This window comes from Hydra vulgaris, chromosome 12 (assembly GCF_038396675.1).
Source record: "Hydra vulgaris chromosome 12, alternate assembly HydraT2T_AEP".
NCBI lineage: Eukaryota > Metazoa > Cnidaria > Hydrozoa > Anthoathecata > Hydridae > Hydra > Hydra vulgaris.
The window spans coordinates 19,735,492-19,758,005 of record NC_088931.1 but is presented as its reverse complement, the minus strand read 5'-3'; the positions used below and the strand labels follow the sequence as shown (position 1 = coordinate 19,758,005).

The 22,514-nt window shown below is 27.9% G+C and overlaps 1 long non-coding RNA gene across 1 annotated transcript; it reads right to left on the bottom strand.

Annotated features, from left to right (window-relative positions):
* Positions 1-20,808: 20,808 nt before the first annotated feature.
* LOC136088560 (uncharacterized) lies at positions 20,809-21,766 on the bottom strand. The gene is made up of 2 exons (XR_010642265.1): positions 21,454-21,766; positions 20,809-21,352 (listed from the first exon to the last, which is right to left on the bottom strand). It is a non-coding gene; the product is annotated as an uncharacterized LOC136088560 (long non-coding RNA).
* Between the last annotated feature and the right edge of the window lie 748 nt (positions 21,767-22,514).

Genomic DNA, 22,514 nt, shown 5'->3' with positions numbered 1-22,514 from the left:
AATTAGTTTACATCTTGGCTTTTAGTTAATGATTAAGATATTAAATTCCATTAATGAAACTATATAATAATCATTGTTAACAATAGGCACAACGTGAATGTAAGCTAGACCCGTCTATCAAAAAAATTGCAAGTTCCACTACTCACTTTATATTTTTGCACTAAAAAATTGCAAGTTCCACTACTCACTTTATATTGTTCCACTACTCGCTGTAATTTTTTTTGTGCAAGTTCCACGACTCGCTGTACATATTTTTTGCAAGTTCCACAACTTCGTGTACATATCTTTGCAAGTTCCATTACTCACTGTACATTTCTTTTGCAAGTTCCACTACACGCTGTAAATTTTTTTTGCAAGTTCGACTACTCACTGTACATTTTTTTTGCAAGTTCCACTACTTGCTGCATACTATATATATATATATATATATATATATATATATATATATATATATATATATATATATATATATATATATATATATATATATATATATATATATATATATATATATATATATATATATATAGTCAAAAAATATTAAAATCATGTAGTAAGATAATAAATTGCATGTCCAATATTATCAAAAAATAATGGCAACATATTCACATTAGGAAAACATCAACTCAATGAAAACATCACTGGAAACATCAACTCAATGAAAACATCAACTACAATGTCAGCAACTAGCTGGAACTTTTTAAAATAATAATCAACAGCTTCAGAATCATTTTCTTTTCTAGTCCAGTAAGAAATAGTAATAGCCTTTCTATGTTTTTTTTAAGATTTTCTATTCTGCTATTGTGCAAGACTGTTATTGCTGTATCGGAATCATATCATTCATAATTATTATTGATATAGTATGTATTAAATATATATTATATTATAGTATATATTTAATATATACTATAATATAGTATATATTAAATTTATAATATACTATAAATAGTATATTAAATTTAATATACTGTAAATATATTATATGTCTATATATTTTTAGACAAATATTAGTATAATACTAATATATGATATATTCTAAATACATAAAAAAGCAATATATTATATTATAATATGATATAAAGCTTTTTAAAAATGTAATAATGTGATTGGACTGAGCAAAATACATGTATTATTGATTTATTATATATTAAAAAATGTTATTTTTACATTGATACTTTATAAATGTAATATTAGTACTTATATCACAAAATCATTGTACAGAAAAATTACATAAATTTTTTAATAATTATTGTTATTGGCTTATAGAAACGAATAGTTAACATCCTTCAGTACCCCCTCCCTCCTTCTCCCCAAACAGAAGTCAGAAAAACAAAATTTAGGTACCAAAAGTGAGGGTAAAAATAGGGTATCTGCTAGTTAAAATAAATTCTTGAAATTTGGCAAGTGCTTAGAAAACGTATAAACTTAAAAAAAAGAATAGGATAGAAAAAAAAAAGATATCTTCAGCATTTACTAAGCACAAGAAGTACAGCACACTTTTTGATATCAATAAATAACACTTTAACTTTCGTCAATGTAATAAAAAAATACTCTTTAAAAAAGTTCAACTATTCTACTTTTAAAAAAACTTCTAAGTTAATATAAAATTCTAAAAAAATATGCTACAAAGCACCATCCTACCATACTGCCTCAACGCCAAGTTCTAAAAACGTGGAACAGTTTTTTAGCACAAAAATCGGTTCCGTAAAACGCGGAATTTGACCTACTTATATATATACATATACTTATATATATACAATATATAAATATACATATATATATATATATATATATATATATATATATATATATATATATATATATATATATATATATATATGTACATAAACATATATATATATATATATATATTATATATATATATATATATATATATATATATATATATATATATATATATATATATATATATGTATACACATACACACATACATATATATACACATACATATATATACATACACATATATATACATATACACAATACATACATATACATAATCACACATATGCATTAATGTAAATAAACACAATAATAATAAATAAATAAGTAAACACATACATATACACACAATACACACTCAGGTTCATACAAATATGTACATATATGAAACAGAAGGGTAAGGAGTAGTAGAAGAGATAACTGATAATAGGTTTGAAATAAAAGAAAACTAAAAGCTTTTATATTTTAGAAGAATAGACAGAATTAATTGAAGATATAAGATAGTGAAAATGCTGTGTTAGAATTTTATTGAGTGTTTTTATGAAGGATAAATTTTTTGATATTGGCAATGAAAGCATGTTTGGGAGATTTATTTTTATTGAAAGTGGCAGAGAGTTCCAAGAGTGAATTGATTGGTATTTAGTAGATTGAATACCATATTTGCTAGTTTTTTTTTAAGGTAGAGCTAGTTTATAACAAGATATTGATCTAAGTTTGTAATTATGGATATCACTTGTGAATTTAAAATAGTTGTTGAAAGCAATAGGCATGGTATTATGAATGATATCCCACAAGATGAGTTCATCTAACTTCAAGATATTTGATAAACTATACAATAAGTCTGGATTAAAATTACTTGGCTGGAAATGAACTATTCGTATAGATTTATTTTGAAGTTTTATAAGATTTTTAAGATGAGTAGATGAAATTTGGCAGCCATACCTTAGGTGGGAATTAAATATAGCATGCCAAATATTTATCAATGTTTCGTAGTTGACAAAATGCCATACTTTGGAAAGCATTCTATTAGCTCGACTTAGTTTGGAAGATATTGCTTTTACTTGTCGGTGAAACGATAAACTAATATAATGCCTATATTATTTGATCTTATTTATGGTATTAATTTTTTTACCGCTTATTCTGAAATTAAGTTTTTTTGTAATTTTGTTGCTTTGAGATTTAAAAGATAACTATTTCAGACTTGGTATAATTTTGTTTGATCGTAGCCATTGTACCAAACATGCAAGGTCATGATTAAGATTTTTATTTAGTTTTTTAAGAGATTTACTAGCAATAAGAAGATTGGTATCATCAGCAAAATGATATGTTTTGGAGAATTTTACACATGTGTGCAGATCGTTTATATAAACGAGGAATAGTAGAGGACCTAAGATTGAACCTTGTGGAACACCAATACATGTAAACCTAGTATTGGAGGAAGTGTTTCTAATGCTTACAAACTGAGAGCGCATATACAGGTACGACTTGAACCATTTGAGAGCAACTCCTCTGACACCATAATGATTTAATTTAGACAGCAAAATCTCATGATCAACAGTATCAAACACCTTCTGCAAATCAACAAACACTCCATCAGCAAACTGTTTTTGATCCAGAGCTTCACGTACATATCAATGAGTGCTTGATTTGTACAGTGCTTTTTGCGAAAGCCAAATTGAAGGCTATAGAGACTATTAGATTGATTTAAAAAGTTTTCTAATTTGTTAAACATGAATCTTTCAATTAGTTTGCCAATATTTAAAAGTAAAGATGTAGGTCGATAGTTACAATGATCTAGTTTGGATCCACTTTTAAAAATAAGTACAACTTCAGCAACTTTAAACAAGTCAGGAAACACTCCAGTTTCGAATGATTTATTCATCCTAATGCTCAAATGTTTGTATGTGAGTATGCGTATGGATGTATGTGTGTTTATGTGTATATATATAAGCGTATGTGACATGTATGTATGTATGTATGTATGTATGTATGTATGTATGCATGCATGTATGTATGTATGTATGTATGTATGTATGTATGTATGTATGTATGTATGTATGTATGTATGTATGTATGTATGTATGTATGTATGTATGTATGTATGTATGTGTGCGTGTATAAGTATAGATGTTTTTAAATATACCATTGTTATTGTTATTATTGTTATTATTGCTATTACCTTTATTTTTATTAATATCATTATTTTTTATTAATATTATTATTTTTATTAATACCATTATTTTTATTGTTATTAATACCATTTTTATTATGATAGTTATTATTAATGTTATTATTATTGTTAATGTTATGATTTTCATAGTTGTTATTATTTTATTCTTATGTTATTATTCATTATTATTAGGTGTTTACAAATCATTAGTAATTATACTATTTGTAAACATCCTTGAATTGTAAAATCATGTAATTCAGAATATATTGATTAATTGATTAATATAAATAAAATAAATAGTAGTAATTTATTATTTATTATTATTAGTAGGTTAATAATCAATAATAACAATTATGATAATAATTTTATAATAATCATATTATTGTAGTAGTATTATTGTAATATTATAATAATAATATTAATTATTGATTACAATAATATTGTTATCAATTTTTATTATTACGTTATTAGTTCAGATGTATAAATCATCTTTTGCCTCATCAAATAATGAGGCAAAAGATGATTTAAGTCTTTAGGGTGATTTGTTTAACTTTTTTTTTTTTGAATATTTAATTTTTACTTATATCAAAAACATTCAAAGTAACTATGGTTTTGACATATGCAAATTCAAATTTTAGATAAAAAAATGGTTTGTATTTACAATTCTGTCGAAGAAGCTGAACACTATCTTCTATCTGTTAATGAACCAACAAAAATTTCAAGTTTGCAAGATTTTTAGTTATTATTTGTTCTACAATATTTTCTTTGCATTTATTTTGAAATTAATAAGATCTTCACATTTCAGGTAAAAGTGATATCTACATATGTGATTCGGTTAAAGAAGCCAATCAATGTCTTCATAACTATGAGATAGATAATACTGTTCGCTTTGCTGCTTTTTCAACTCCAAAGGATTTTGGTAGTACAGGTAAAATTTTTGGAACAATGTAAACTAAATGAAAGTTCAGAGTTACTTTATTTAAGTTGTGATATACACTTTGCAATAATCAGTTATTCAAATTTATGGAGTTTTTTGTCTCTACTGTGTTTACAGCTTATGGTTATATCTATACAGTTTAAATAATAAACAGTTCATACAGTGTTGCCACCAAATCAGGGAGTTTAGGGAAAGTCAAGGGAATTTAGATATAATCAGGGAAAATATAGGTAAAAGTTTGATTTCATTTAAAATCAGGGAAAGTCAGGGAATTTTTTAATTTTAGTTTATTAATATTCTTTTTTTAGGTTACTATTTTAAAAATCATATCGCTCAAAAGATTGTTCAAATATATTAATATTTAATCATTATGAAAAAAATTTAAGTTTTTTTCTAAAAAAAACTTAGTTATTAGTTTTGGTCTTTAGCATCGTTTACACTTTTAACAAAAAATATCAGGAAATCTCTAAATGGTTCTTTTCAAAATTTTCAAATGGATCTAAATATTTGGTTTTGGAACAGCAATCTAAATCATGCTGAATACAAATACTTTGACTCAAATTTTGGGCCACCCAAAAAATTTACTCGAGTACAACCACATCTTTGGCAACAATCAATTGCATAAATCTGACAAAACTGTGTGTGGATGTCCCAAAAGTGAACTGGTGACCTCTTGATCTTATTAAAAAGCAGTGTGAGCAACAAGAATTTCCTAAACTTCTTAAAACTAAAAGTTGCAACCTCATGTAATCCAATATGCTTTTAAAACTGGTTTTCAATCAGGGAGGTCAATGAAAGCTTTGAATGACTTTTGAGTGACAGACTAAACTGTGTATTGATGAGATAAAAATCAACTGTTAACCTTTTCATCTTATTAAAAAGCAGTTGAGCAACTCTTAGACAGACACCCTAATGATTCCATTTCTCTTTAAATATTTGTTTTCAACTGCTTAAAGCTTAATGAGTTTAATATTATATAAATACATTTTTGAATAACTTTTGTTTCATTTTTTAGATATATTTTCACACAAGCACAAAGTGTTATGGGAAACATCCCCAGAATTTTTGAATACACCTTTTTTGTTTTGTCATCAAAAAGGTTTGATTGTCATCATGGCGTTGATCGGAATTCTAATGCTAAGCAAAAGTATATCGATGCAGAAGAAAATCAAAAAGTAACAATTAAATAGTCTTATTTATTATTGTAACAAATGTTCTTTAATTTCACTTAAAATTCTTAGATTAAATAGAACAAAAGTAGATGTTTATGTTTATTATACTACTACTACTACTACTACTACTACTACTACTACTACTACTACTACTACTACTACTACTACTACTACTACTACTACTACTAATAATAATAATAATAATAATAATAATAATAATAATAATAATAATGATAATAATAATAATAATAATAATAATATATTATTATTGTTGTTATTATTACAGAAGTTTGATCATTGTTACAGAGGTGAATATGTGATTATTTAAGACACCAAGAAGTTTGAATGTCCTGCAAAAGTTAACATAAATGAGATTGTATATTTTACTAGTTTAAAGGTATTTTACAAAACAGCATTTTTTTTTTTTTTTTTTAGTCACATTTTTAATGAATCTATCGTTGTTAGAAAAATTATAACAATAAAAAGAATGATCGATTCTGTCATTTTATTTTCAGGTTGTCAACATGACAAATTATTACAAAAACCAAGTATCAAGAGATATTTGAAATTCTTTGATGAAGCATAATACTTTTGTATTTTGTAGAAAAATTAAAGTTGAAATAGACTGCCTATTATGTCACCGAAATCATCCACTTGGAAAAGTAATTGCTTTGCGCTTTGATACTATATTGCAAACTGTGTTAATCATTAATTCTTCTTTTTTTTATTATTATTACTATATATTTGAAACATATTTTTCAATAGTTTTATGATTTGTTTTATTTATATTATATAAGTAGTATTGTAATGCTAGTAGTAATGCTAAGCATTATTTTTATACATGTACAAAGTTACAACTAATTTTATATTATTTGTGCGTAATAATATGTACTTTTCATATCTTGCTACTGTTTTATTAATTGATGTAGTAGTACTAATACAGATAAGTAGTTACATTTTGTGTTACTCAATACTATTTTTAGAGTGAACTCCTGTCTCGGAAAATTGACCATCGATTGTCAACAAAGATTTCTGAATTTGTGAAACAAGGTGTTTCAAATGTATGTGAGATGAAGAGGCTTTTAAAAATTATGGTTAGTGATATGTTTAGAAAAAAAGATTTGCCTCCTTCTAACAACAGAAGGTTCTATCCAAAAAATAATATCATTCGTACGCACATAGTCATTGAACGTCATAAGCTTAGGTAATTTTTTTATTTAATTTTTAGTACTTTTAGATGTTTCATATTATCAAAAAGTTTTTTGATTTATTAATTTTTCAGATTCTCAAACATTGATCAAGATTGTTTAGAAAACAAAATAAATGAGTGGAAGGTTTCTGACGCCACTGTCAAAATACATTACCATCCAAAAAGAAGTCATAGTAAGGATGAGCTGTTGTTTTTTTATCAAGCTGGTTGGCAAAAAAAGCTTCTAAATAAATATGGTAATGAAATGGTGTTTTTAGATGCAACTTACAAGACCACTAGATATTCATTACCATTGTTTCTCTTAGTTGTTAAAACTAATGTCGATTTTCAAATAGTTGCAACATTTGTATCTGAAAGTGAAACTTTTGATACAATAAAAAAAGCACTTAATGTCATCAAATCTTAGAATTTTGATTTTCAACCTTATACTGCATGACTGACTATTGTAATGAGGAGATACGTGCTTTGTAATCTGTTTTTATTGGTGTGTTTTTCCAATCTGTATTTATTTATTTAATATTTAAGTTATAAACTTCTTTAAAGGAATCATTTTTTATATTTCATGCGATTTAAGTTCATAATCATTTTAAATAAAATTTTGTTCTCTTATTAGGGTTTGAAGTATTCATCTGCGATTTTCATAGAGAACAGGGATGGGATCGTTGGATAAAAAAAACTTCCAATGGTTGTTTTAGTAAAAAAGAAGATATTTTAAAATTGTTAAGATGTATAGCTTGGTCAAGATCTGAAGAAGAACTAGATGCTATAAAAGCGTTAGAGCTTTCTGACTTTTGGTGTCAAGATGGTTTTTCTAAATTAAAACATGTTGAAATGTATTGGATACCTATAAAAAAGGTATTTATTATTAAACATGAGTTTAAATAATTAAACCTTTATTTGAGAATACATTTTGTGGCAATCATTTGGTTTGGTTTGTATTATTTTAAGGTGAGGTATGTAAAAGAAGAATTTCTTTCTTATTCTTTAGAGATGGATCTGGTGGTATAGGCAAAATCGTCTTCTAATTAATTGCAACACAAACAATGGTGTTGAAAGACAAAATGAGTCATTTAAGTATTGCTATTTAAAGAAATACAACAACTCTTCTTTGACAGGCATGTTAACTTTATTAATTGAAGAATTCTTCACTGATAAGCTAGAAAGGTTAGTTTAAAAGAAAAGTTAAGTCAATGAACTGATGTTTGAAAGGGACTATTGTCAATTTAAAATTGTTCACAGTAATGATATTAATATAATCTTTTTATTTTTATAAAGTTTTATCTATTTAATTTAGCTACACTGATGCCAACTTCAAAATGGATGCAAGATACAGGAGATATGGCTGTTGGGTGCCAAAATATTTATATAATTGCCCTCGTAGTTTAGTTAAGCATTGCTTGTTGCGAAAATCTACTGCTGAATATATGGATTTGAACACAGTTGTAATGATGAAACATGGTATCTTTACTGTATCTAGTACCATTGATTCTTCTACAAAATACTTTTTGCATTTTGGTGATGAAAATATTATGCCAAAATGTACTTGTTATGATTGGATATCAACAGGCTATCCCTGCAAACATTTTTTTGCTGTATTCAAAAAGTATCCTGCTTGGTCATGGAATACATTATCAAAACTTTATGTAAATTCTCCATTCTTAAATTTAGATAAAGATAACTATGATATATTCCATGAAAAAAAACCTTTTAGATTTTCAAAGTCGCTTTCATCTTTAAAAGAGTCATCTATGTCTTTAAAAAAAAATACAACTGTAGAAGATCAGAATGACATATGTAAAAAACATATTCCCATTTATTCTAGTGTCGATGTTAGGGAGATGCTTAATACTATTAAGAACTTATTATTTGAATTTGAGGCAAACTCTGATGAACTAGTGATGTTACATAAAACTCTTTCCACTCTAATAGACAAATTAAACAAAGGAAGAGTAAGAGAATCTGGGATTCCTGTCACTCAAACAAATAATAAACTAAGCAAAAAACATATTTCTATTCCTGTACGGAAACCAATAAAAGCTCAAACTAAGCGTGTTGGATCACAAAAAGAAAAAGCATCAAATGCTTCTAAAGTGTTTATAGTAGCAGAGAGTTACTTAGTTGACTTGATTGAACATAAAATTGTTGATGAGCCTGTAAACAAAGAAAGGTTTGTTGTTGACCATGAGATAGTTATTTCACATATCAATGATGAACATTTAGTAGAAAAACTGGTTTTACTTCCTAAGACAAAACTCTTATCAGATGATATGAATGATGTTGTCAGACAATGTCATCCATTCAGTACAAAAAATGATAACTGATATTTCTGGTCTGCAGGATCCAGTTTTGGGGCAAAATTTGTCATTTTGTGTGGTAAAGGACTCCTTTGTACAGGTATTACATGATGGTGATGTACACTGGCTGACAATAAGCACTTTTGGCTGCTCTGAAGGTGAGGTATTTCTGTTAGACAGCATGTTTAAGGGCAAAATAAAGAATTATGTTGTCAGACAAATTTGTGCAATAATGCAGTGCACCAAAGACAGTTTAAAAGTATAAGTCTTACCTGTGCAACAACAAATAAATGGTGTAGACTGTGGTTTGTTTGCATTGGCGTTTGCACAGCACATTGCTTGTACCGGCTCAAATCCACGCTACATTTCATTTGAAAATGATGAAATGAGAAACCATTTATTTAAAAGTGTTATAGAAAACCACTTAAATGAGTTTCCAAAGACTGGAAAATTGACTAGGTTTTGCAAAGAAAAAGAATTTAATTTTACTCTTTATTGCGTATGTCGGCAAATTCGGATGGCTTCTGATAAAGTTGTCAAAGATACGTAAGTGAGTTATTTAAATTATGTTTTAGCTTTTCAATCTAACTAGTTACATGCACACACACACACACACACACACACACACACACACACACACACACACACTTATTACTTTTATTTTATTTACACACATTACTCTTATTCACATTTTTTTTTACTGTTTTTTGTGTTAATACATTTAGGCATATGTTGCAATTTGGAAAATGTAAATGTTGGTTTCATCGTGTTTGTAAACGTATACCTGATTTTTTTTTAGAATGTGAGAGTGTTGAATGGTTTTGTTCGCAATGCACAATAACTTTACCATGTAGTACTTTAATTTAAAAGAGATTTTGACTTTAACATTTATAATCCTTTTTTATGTAGTTTTAGTAGTTAAGAATTTTTTGTTTTTGTTTTTTTGTTATGGTAGGCAAAAAGTGTATGCAAGATGAAAAATCTTATGTAAATAGTTTTTCATTTTCTAATTTTTTAATATATAGTCTTAAAGGAATACATGATTTTTGAATGATAGCAATGCCTAAAAAGTTGTGTTACCTAAATAAGGTTTATTTTAGTCATCTTAGTTAAGGGACTCCCTCAAGTAAGATGGTCTGGTTAAGTAAAGGCATGTTCAAGAACAAGATCAATTTTTTCAAAGCTAAATGGTTCTTTTTCAACTCTGAAAGTGGTGTTGTTGTCTTTCAATTTATTTATTTTTACCGTAAACACTTTTAGTTTCAGTTTAAGTATAAATCTTAGTATTTGTAATAAGTATTTATTATTAATTAAATTTCAATGAATATATATTTTTTTAATATATAATAATTTTTTTAAACATAACAATTTTCCTTTTTTTTTTAGTTGCGTTTGTCATTGCTTTATTAGTTTGCCTACTGTTGAAACATGGTTTTAATTTAGTAAATTTATATGATGTGAAATTTACTCTATTAATCATCAGATAACAGTTAGGGAGAAATTGGAATTCTACATAATTAAGGTAAAAATGATTTTGTTTACTGGTATTACCATTAGTTGCTGATGGTAACATTACAAAACTAGTTTTTATGGTTGATTGTGTTTCAGCTCTTTAGTGTTATACTGTAACATTGATGACAAATATATAACAAAAACAACATGTTGTTTTGTGATAGTCATTATCGATAAAAGCTTTTATTACGATTGTAAATCTTAATTATATGTTTTTTTAGCACTTATGATATTTCGTTATATCACAAATAATTATGACAACGTAAAAAATATTTAAGGATTTACTTTTAATTCATGATATAATTTTTCAAATTGCTCAACTCCAATTGTCCCTCTAGTTTAAATATTTTAATAAATGAAATCCCTTGAGTTCAAGTATTTTGTTGTAAAGTGTAATTATAGTTAATGATTGTTTTAAAGGTAACGGTCGATTTGAGTTACTTGTAAATAATTGTATATCTATATAGACGTATTTGTATATAATATAAAGACATAACTGTAAATATCAAGAGAATTAGTATATAAATTATGTTGAATTACGTTAAGGGAGAGGCGTTTTACGCTGGACTTATAAATTTCTTTTTGATGTGAAACAATAAGCTATTTCGGCTAAAATGTCGACTAAAGTTGATTTAAAGTTAATTCCGGAGTTTAGCGGAAACGATCAACAATCAGTCGCAGAATGGCTGGAAAAAGTTGAACTGGCATGTAAACTACAGACGTGCTGAGCCGAGGATGTTTGAAGATCAAAAGCAACCAAATTGTTATGAATGTTAACTCCCAATTCATTTTGCAAGAGATAGTCATTTGCGATAAAATAGTAATCGAAACAAGTCGGGTCAAAGATGGGAGAAAAGCGATGTTTTGTCTTACTCGTGTCAAGAGAAAGGACATCAAGAATGTGTCCAAAAAACGTGCCGAGGGAGAAGATGTTTGCGCCAGTTCTCTCCCTAAACAATCAATAATGGCGTTACCTACTATACGGTTGGACATTAATGGCGTTTCTCGGAATGTGTTAATCGACTCAGAATGTACCTGCTGCATCATTTATAAATAATGTGCGCCAAAAATTAGAAAACAGTTAGCGTGGTAACTGTTAATGGACAAAAACAACAGTGCGAAGACGTTAGCCGAACTAGAATTGTCACACCTAATGAAAATGAAGTTTTTGTGGAAGCACTTGTAGTTGACTTCAAACCTCTTTGTTATTGTTTTTGATGGGTATGGAATAGTGGCTTTTGGTGGAGTATCAACATCTGCAACTCGTGATGTTTGTTTTATGGGAAGAAACGAATCATGTTTACTTGGACTAAAAGGTGATATTTCAAAATATGTCAGTAATACGAATATAATAGCTCGGGATTTCACAGCTTTGTTTAAGAAACAAAATCAAGAATGGATAATTGCGTGGAAATGGAATAATAATTCTCAACCTGAAACTCTAGTGAATAAGATTGCTGAATACACTATCCCTGTTGGCATAAAACACGATTACGAAAAAGAAATTGAAGGATGGATAGAGAAAAAATGGCTTCAAAAGTACGATTTGAAGAAACACGGTCCAATAAAAGGTTTGGTTTCTCTCATGGCAGTGGTGCAGCGAAACAAAGGAAAAGTGCGACCAGTTTTACACAGATGCGTGTGCTGACAAACTTCAAGATTAGAGACGGTTTGGAAAAAATGTTTCAATAATTGATTTATCTTCAGCTTATATGCAACTAAAAATCGATGAGAAACTCTGGACTTACCAAAATGTTTTGTTCCGTGGACAAAGTTTTGTTTAACACGTTTGGGATTCGAACTAAACGTTGCGCCAGTCATAACGAAAGCGGTATTGGACAAAGTGCTATCGCAAGGTGAAACAATCTGGAAAGGAACGTCATCATACATTAATGATATTTTTGTTGAAGACATAGTACCTGTTTGTCGCGTACTTGATCATTTGGAAATCTATGGGCCTAATTGTAAGCCGGCGGTCCGCGTATCCGACGGAGCAAGAGTTTTTGGTTTACAAGTCAGAATGGAAAACAAAAAGTTATGTTGGAGAAGAGATAACGATTTTTGTGAAATTCCGAATTCACTAACAAGACGTAATATCTTTTTTTTGTGCGGAAGAATGACAGAAAATCTTCCAGTTTGTGGTTGGTTGCGTGTAGCGTTGTCGTATGTTAAAAGAACAGCAAACGCTCTGACAAAAACGTCAGGCAACAAATTGGGTAGATGCTAGTTCAATCGTACTAGACGTGGTTGTCGAATTTAATGGCAATATAATCGATGACGCATGTTGGTTAAGAAAACATACACAGCGCATATAAGCATGTCCGAACTTGATGCAGTAATTAAAGAACTAAATATGGGCCTTAACTCGAAAATGGAAGTTTTGCACATCTGCACCGATTCGAAAGCGGAGTTCCATTAATTACCGACACACTCGCGGAAAAATCTGGATTGAGGACAAACGCATCAAACGAAATGCTGTTAAGAAGAATACTCAAGAATATTGCAAATATAACGGAAGAAAAAAATGTGTGTCTTGATGTTTGATATTTTAAAAAAAAAACACAAAAAATTTGTGCAGAGAAAATTCGGCGTGAATTTGTGTATTTTCAGATCTAATCGTGGTTCAATCCCCATAGCCCATTTAACGTAAGAGATCTACTTGAGGATCTCGAATCAGGGCCTATAGATAAATTTAATCAGATAACTCGTGACTGTTCTGAAAACAATGGTACATCAATACAGACATGTGTACTGTTTATATTGTCATCCTTTTTTTTGTTGTGGTTTTTTGTGGTTGCTAATTATCTTTACTATTGTTGCACTTTGCATTTGTTGCTATTATTCAAGTGATTTCATTTTTTTTTTATCATAGCATTTAATTACATCTTTTTGTTTATATTTTATTTTCTATCACCCTTCTTAGAAGGAATAAATGAGATAGCACAACGTTTAATGATCAGAATCTGATCATTAAATGTTGTGTTATCTCAATTATTCATTACCTCTTATGTCAGCTCATTCACATTTTTTCTTTTTGTTATTAGTCAAGCTTTTTTTAATATTTAATATTCTCCTTTTTAATAAGATTATCTTTTGGTACATCAATAACAGTACACCAACTCAAAGTAGATATTAGGCTAGTCGCTTCGGAATTTAACCTGGCCAATGCCCTTACTAGAGTGTCTAATAGTTGGTTAAAATTGGTTGATAAACCTTCTGAAATGGCAGCAAGCGGTATTATTAGTACTTTACTATCCTCCAAAGAAATCGAGCACGTTCATAGATCTACAGGACATTATGGCATGAAGAAAACATTGTACTTCGTTCGTAAAATCGACCTGTCGGTGAGCAAGGAAGAAGTATTACTGAAAAGAATACATACTGAAAATTATAAAATTTTTATACCTACTTTATTATTCCTTAAAAAAAAAGTTTTGGCACTCCTATTGCGTAAATGTAAACCATATGCGCTGTCTTTTTGGCACCCCAAGTGGTAGAAACAACCTTTACAGCTTAACTTACTTGAAACTTACTACTGACCTCATTTCATTTTTTAATAATTTATATATTTGTCCCATTCAATAACTTTTTTGTCCATTTCAATGAGTAGTTCTAAATAAATGGGATAAATGACCAGGTCTACTAAATCGTTCTTTTTACCAAAAGTACATAATAGTGCAAGAGTTAATGGTCATCAAACTGTTTTCAATATATAAGTTAAGCAACTTTATGAAATTAAAAGAGCATTTCACGAGAACTGCCCTATTCATTAAGGTACTCCCCTTAATGAATAGGACAATTTTAATTAACTCCCCCTAAGGTCACACAAAAGCTTCATTTATTCAGTTTAAAAAAAGTGCAAACAACTTCGCCAATTACTGGCCACATTTTTATAAGAAATACCCATTGCATAAATTAACTGAAGTATATATCACATATATACTTTAGTTAATTTTAATATAAATTTTAGATCAATAAAAGCTCTTTCAATTTAAGTAAGGATTATTGTAACTATCGCAACATCAAATTACATATAATGCAAGTAATAAAGATTTCACCAAATACTGACTTGTATTTTATATCAAATACTAGCAAATGTCTTTATTGGCCAATGATCCGTAAATGGAAAACACATCGAACAGAATAATAGAGCACTGGAAATTTATTTATTTTAATGCAATTATTTAGATATAAAACAAAACTAAAAAATAAATCAATATAATTTATTCAGTTTAACTCATTGTATGCTAAGTGCAAGTAATGAACCCAGAAAAAAAAGTTTAAAAAACTTATTGCTAAATACCATCATTTTCTTCAATATCTTGATAATTTTCAATATCTTCAATATTTTAATTCTTCAATAGAGGTTGATTTTTGCAAATTTGATATCTCAGCTAACTTCTTTTTATAGTTCACAGTTTTCCTTTATTTTTCTTTTAATACTTTTTGTTATTCAACTTTTCTCTTTTCACTACTTTTGCAGCTATCTTCAAGCTTCATTATGTAAGACTGTCATGTGAAAAAAAACAACTGTAAAACAGAGTTTTTGAGTTAATCTTCTTTTGTTTAATTTGTAGTGAAGGATAAGTGAAAATATTGGAGTCTTTGTCTAATAGACTAGATGAACCATTAAATGGGAATGAAAACTTGAGTTCTATTGATGTGTTGTGAGAGGCTATTTTTTATTATTCAAAAGAATTCAAAAAAACACTTGCAATTTGAAACCATGAAGCACCAATGAACTATTAAAAGAAACTTTTTTAACTAATGTTGATTTATTAACCTTTACTTCTTCAAAACTTATATTTGTATTAATATCCACAGTATTGTCTCGAATAGAAAAATCAATTGAATCATCTTTTACTCCAGGTTGAGTTCTTGCATTATTGTGATGTCATATTGATACGCTTTAGAAAATAAACCAAATAACTTAGAATGTGAAACTGTATCCCCTGGGTAGTTTTATTCATCATTGTTTGATAGACATCAGAATACATATTTTTTAGTGGCTTAAAAACTGTGCTGACCAAAGGCTGCAACCAGTTGCAGATGTGAACTGGAAGTTTTACACCTCATGTCTTTCTAGAATTAAAATTAGTGGCCTTGCAGAACTAATATTTGAAAAAAAAAATTTTCAAACCGTACCTTAACAAAACCTTGTTTAGTCCAGCAAGAAACACTCAATGTTGCTCCTTCACTATTATGAGGTGGTATGACCAGCTGCATTTATAAAAGCTATATTAGTAATGGTTTCTTTGTTGCCACTTGTTTGACTCTAAATATATTTTGATCCTTTTACTTACAACAACACATTTTGGTGTATGATCTAGTTGTGACCCTGTTTCATCCATATTCCAAATACATTTTAGTTTATTAAATAAGTTCTCATTTTGTATCAGTCTCTCCAAAGATGTGAAGTATTTTGAAATTTTCCCCCTGTCTATACATATTTGTGGCAAAGAATATGTTGGTTCTGGGCAACGAAGACTTGCACAACCATGACTCTCTTTAAGTAGTTGCTACCAGTTTTCAAGGTTTTGAAAATTTAATCTTTTTTTTTTTTGCTAACTTAGCAGCATAATTAATAAATGTTATTTTCAAAAACCAATTCCTATTAGGGTACAATTGCCAGCATAATACTTTTTTCAAGATCACCTTTAATTGGCTTTTTTCCTGGTTATGCTCCTATTTTAGATTTTCTATAGATAGTGGCCTGCATAGTTAAACGTGGAACTTTTTTATATTCCTTTTTGCTGAGACATACCATTTATTACCAGTTTCATATTAGAATCTGAATTGTCTTCAGCATGCATTTTTTTAATTATACTTGAAGTTGGTTTAATGATAACATTTGACTTTGGATTTTTCAGTATGTTTTAACTTTTTTGTTTTTTCGTATTTAATACTATTTTCAACTAAAAAAAATAGTAATTATAGAAACAAGTCTACAAACATATGTAAATAAAATAAATCAAAAAATATGTATTGAGTACTTTTTTTTTACCTTTAATGCAACATTCAAATTTTCATTCAGTATGTATAATCAAGTTAATTTAAGTAAAATTTGGATGTTGCTTACCAGTTAACAACTTTAATTTAACTTTTTTCACACAAGTTATGTGTCAAATTTTATCACACTTAGTTATTTATTATGTCACATGAATTATAACTAAGTTGAGAAAATCTTGTTTTAGATCTTTTTAAAAAAATACTTTAGTTAAATACTTTTATGACAATTGTTGTCCAATCGATACTATTTATTAGCTATAGTCAGTAAGTGGATTATATAACCGTCCAGTAAATGGTATATCAGGAAAGGTTTAGTTTAGTTCAGTTAAAACATTCTGTGAGGCATAACTTTGGTTTCAAAACACGGCGAAGTTAAAATACACTTATTACGTTTACGACGGAAGAACTTTTGTAAACAGCTATTTTTTAAAAATCTAAAAATTTTTTAAAGTTTTTCGACATTCGCATAATTTAAAAATAAAACTTTCGCATGATTAGTATAAACTAAGTGCGGACTTAGATCGTATTCTGAGTGATACTTTCTCGCGCTGACCGGTTTTTATTAAGAATAAAAAGAGTTACGAAAGACGCGATATTTTGGCACCTAACTTTCACGGTAAGCAGAAGATAGTATGGCTCAAAATGAGGTTTTTTAGCTTTCAAAAAAGCAGATCAGATAATATATTGATATATTGAGAACATAAAAAGGAGAGCTGCTGTATCGACTGATTTAGGTAGAATATGCAAGGGGATGCAACTACAGCAACTGAGGGTTTGGCTTAAGGCAGGTATAAATCGGTAAATTTAGTAGCACTCTTACATTTCTCACGAAAACAATATGGTCTGCGTTTTTTTAAAAATTCAAAACCTTCTTTTGAGCCATACTATTTTCTGCTTACCAACTTTCACGTGAAATAGTAACCTGGACGAAGTCACCAAAAACACACGGATTGAAAAGTGAAAAAAACGTTGCGTGACTACTGGGAAAATTTAACGGTACGGGACTGATACGTAATGAGTAATATAAAAATCTAGAAAAAAATTGTTGCAAAATAAAAGTAGTTCACATGTTTGGAAAACCAAGTACTTGATTAACAAGATCAAAAATTCCCCAATTTCATAACGCTGTAATTAATTACTTCTTAGTGGTTAATTATAATAATAAAAATAAATTATTTTTATTATTATAATTGCATTGATGCTTTGACTATTTTTTTTTATTTAAATTAAACTTAAAATCAAAATTTGCTCCAATTAATATTAAACTAGTTTTAGAGTCGTTTTTATATAGTCCCACTTCTCCCCAAATGCCCCGCTTCTCCCGCTTACGTGTCCCTCTTCACCCACCTTTGTCCCACTTTACCCCAATAAAAGAGTTCCTCTAGAACCAAAAAAATTTATACTTAATTAAAACATGCTATCAATCTTAGAGAGCAAAATCAGTGCCTTAAATACTGCTTTATTTGTTAAGGCCTGTGTGGTTCAGTTCTTACATCAAATTAAAAAGATATTGCAACTACTCTAAAAAAAATTGTTTCGTGTCCTACTTCTCCCCATCTTCCCCTAGTGAAAGACTTTCTTTCTAAACAAAATAAAAAATAAACTTAATCATAGTTTTTCAAATAATTTTGTAAACAATTTTAGAAATAATTCTTCTAAGGGAAATTTAGACCTATTTTGTTAAAGGTTACAGTTGTAGCTTAGTGGCTAAGGATCTGGAAACCAAATCCAAATGGATTTGGTTTCCAGATCCTTATCCACTAAGTGGAATCGGAGTTCACATTGCGCTCTACATGAAATTACATTTTTTGTGAAGAAGAAAATAAGTTGTAGCCTTATTCGATGCTATTAAATAAGTGAACACAAAAAGTATTGATGTGGCTTGAATAATAATTATAACAAATGAAATGAATATCTTTTCTTTTTGATAATCTGAAATCGTTTGTTTGTTTTTTTTGTTTTTATGAAAAACTTAAGTACTTTATCCACTCATATAAAAAACACATATCGTAAATGCGTGTGTTTAGTAGTACGGTTTAGAGAAGCTAAACCCTTTTTTGATAAAGAGTTATCAGAAAAGGGCTTGGCTTTTTTGATACTTTCAATGGAAGACTGTTTTAATGTTGGGCTGCACATTTGTATATATTATTTGTATCATAAATATAACATAGGTATAGTAATAATATCTTTAAAACACCGCAAATAAGGCGACAAATAAAAAGTGACGCTGCAATAACAACATTAGTTTTTGTCACTATCGGCGCCCGAGAACTAACAAGTTTAAATAGATTAAAATACTTTTTAAAACAATGAGTAACAAATTAAACAATAAAAATACTTTAACTACTTGAGTTGCTCAACTCATTTTTTACGTTTTGTTATTTTTATAAATGTTTTAAATTTAAAGTATGTTTACATACTGATACAGATTTGATTTTCTTTTTTAAAGAATGAAACATATAAACAGTTATATATTTACTTTATCAAAGTCATTTACTCTAAAAAGGTCATTCCAACTTATATATTTGAAAAAATTCTTGAGAAATTATTCAAATAAAAGTCACTTATACTAAATTTAAAACACAAATATTTCTTTTAAAGGTTTTCATAACAAAATTCTCAATGCTTATTTAAATCTATTAGTAAACTGAGATATGAAAACAGTCTTTTTTTTAACGAGTTCAGTTTCTCACATCTGGGTCATATCTGTCATTTGGAACCGTAAAAATAAAATCAGTCCAAATAAGTACTTTATTATATACTTTATTATATATAGGTATTTATTTACTTTAAGCAAATATTTCTTTTAAATATGTGAATTTGTTAAGAATCTTTTTATTTAAGTTAAAGTTGTATGACTCGATTTTCGGAGTCTTTTTATATGCACGCGTAGTAAACCCTAATAAGTCCGTGGTAAACCCAATTAGAAACCGCAATTCCTATTTTTAAAAATAGACTTCATTCAAAAATAAAAATTTTTGTAATAATACTTTACTTTTTTTGATTTTTATTAAAACTTTTATTAAAAAAATAAAAATTTCATTCTATTAACATGAATTTTTATAATTTTAAATATAAATCAAATCAAAAGTATATAATGTATGAAATAAAGTATGAAATAGATTTTACATTTCATGGAATATTTACATATAATACAAGTACTAATTTTAGTAAACACCATCATGAAAAGCTAAAAAAATGTAAACAGTACAATGCTTTAACGAAAAACTTTATGTAGTTATAATAAAGTAAGAAGTAAAAATTTTAGTTGTTGAAATTTTATTATATATCGTATAATAAGAATAATAATAATAATAACAATAATAATAATAATAATAATAATAATAATATTAACAGTAACAATAAAAATTATATATACACTGCCGCTCATGAAAGTTAGGACACTTAAACAGTCTTCTCCGGTTAGCCAGTGCTAAAAAAGCGCTTGCCAAAAAACTAAAAGCGTTTTGTTTTAAATTGGAACAAAACTGTTCATTTGTGCGACTTTTATAAAAAATGGCTTTTTTTGACAGTTTTTTATCTAGTATTTATTCGAAAATTAATTATTTTATCTAGTATTTATTTGAAAACTTCTGTTCCCTATTTTTATTTTTATTTAAATAGCAGAAAATAACGAATTTTTTAAATCGCGCAGGCTAACTTAAAAAAGACCATCCTGCCAGCGCTTTATCGTGCGCTGGCATTAAATTTCAAACGGAGGACTGCTTAAAATACTTTTGTAAAATGAATAAAACTAACATCGTAGTTTATTTTTACATTTAAAATTCATTTATCACATATTTTAAGCATAACAAATACATTTCATAACATTAAATTAAAAAAAAAAAAATTAATAAATTAAATCTTCTTTTCGTCAAAAAAAAAAAAAAAAACACATTTTACTTTCATCACTGCCATTACTGCTCTTAGCATTTTTTTGTTTGTTTTTTTTTGTTTTGATTTTGAGCAGCCGTGGCGCTACCACTTTTCGGACAGCAACACAACCATACAAATTTGCTTCTTGTAGTCGTCATTTGACTGTACTAACAGACACTTTTTTTTTCAACCACGGAAGAAAATAGTTGATACTTCTGAAGCAGTCAACAAGCAATTGCTGGTCATCAGTATTTGTTGTTATGCGAGAAGAACCTGTTCGATTTCTATCTTCAAATCTTCCAGTTTCTTTGTGTCGACGAATTACGTAACTAAACGTCAGATTTAATTTTTCTGCAATTTTTCTAACAGCATTCCTTCTTGAAACAAAGTAAGTATTGCTGCTCGTTTTTCTATACTTATTGGCTTGCCTTAAGACATTTTTTGCTTTATAATTTCAAATTTACACTGAAAATATTTAAAAACTAACCTTTGAATTTAGAAATTAAACTAAAAATATTTAGTATATTACCTTTAAATCCTGCACTTAAAAATGTTCACCAACTCACACAAAAATATATAACTGGATATAACACAGTAAACTAAAGAGATACCTATTAAGTGTTAAAACAATTAGATTCTGGTTCGTACATGAATATCTATTTATTAGTTTAGACCGGTAAGATTCTAACATAAATGTATTAATCGCCTTAAAACAACATTATATAGGATTTTTCGACGTAAATTTTGTTTAATTTGATTTATTTTCATAAAAACATTAAGTCTTTTAATATGAATTTTACCATGTTATAACTTAATCTGTTGTCCTAACTTTTATAAATGATTAATATATACTTTTTCAAAACTTTATAAATGTGACTCGTTTTTTCCCGTGCACTCTTCGTATATATATATATATATGTATATATATATATATATATATATATATATATATATATATATATATATATATATATATATATATATATATATATATATATATATATATATTAGTGATAAATTGATGCCACTAGATATTAAGTAGTTAGATTTTTTTTTACAATTTTAGGTCTCTATCTTTTCCGCCTGAGGGCCGTAAATCACTATATTTATGCCTATCCTTAAGTATTCAAATACTTAATAATTTGATTAGTTTAACTTTGAATATTATTGGATATATCATGGATGATATAAAGTAGATGGAAAAAGAAGCTTTGAATTTTTTTTGTTTTTTATTTTTTATTTTGCTGCCAGAACATCTTACATTACCATAATTGTGCATTTAGACATTTTTACTTCGAATAGCCACAACTTGTTACCAGTGAATGATGAAGATTACTTTGATTTTAGGTGACCTTAAACTGTGTTGGCTTTTTTATTGTTATTTTACTATTAATTTGATCATTTTTTCTGAAAAATAATTTTAACCTTATTTAAAAACAACTTTTTAATTATCCATTCTGTAAACAAGTAATTTTTTACACCTACTGTGGCGCAGTGGTTAGAGTTCTGGTTCAGAACCCAGAGGTCCGAGGTTCAACGTCGGCTTTGCCCAATAAGCGCCATTGCTAAGGAAAGAGTCGTGAACTTTTT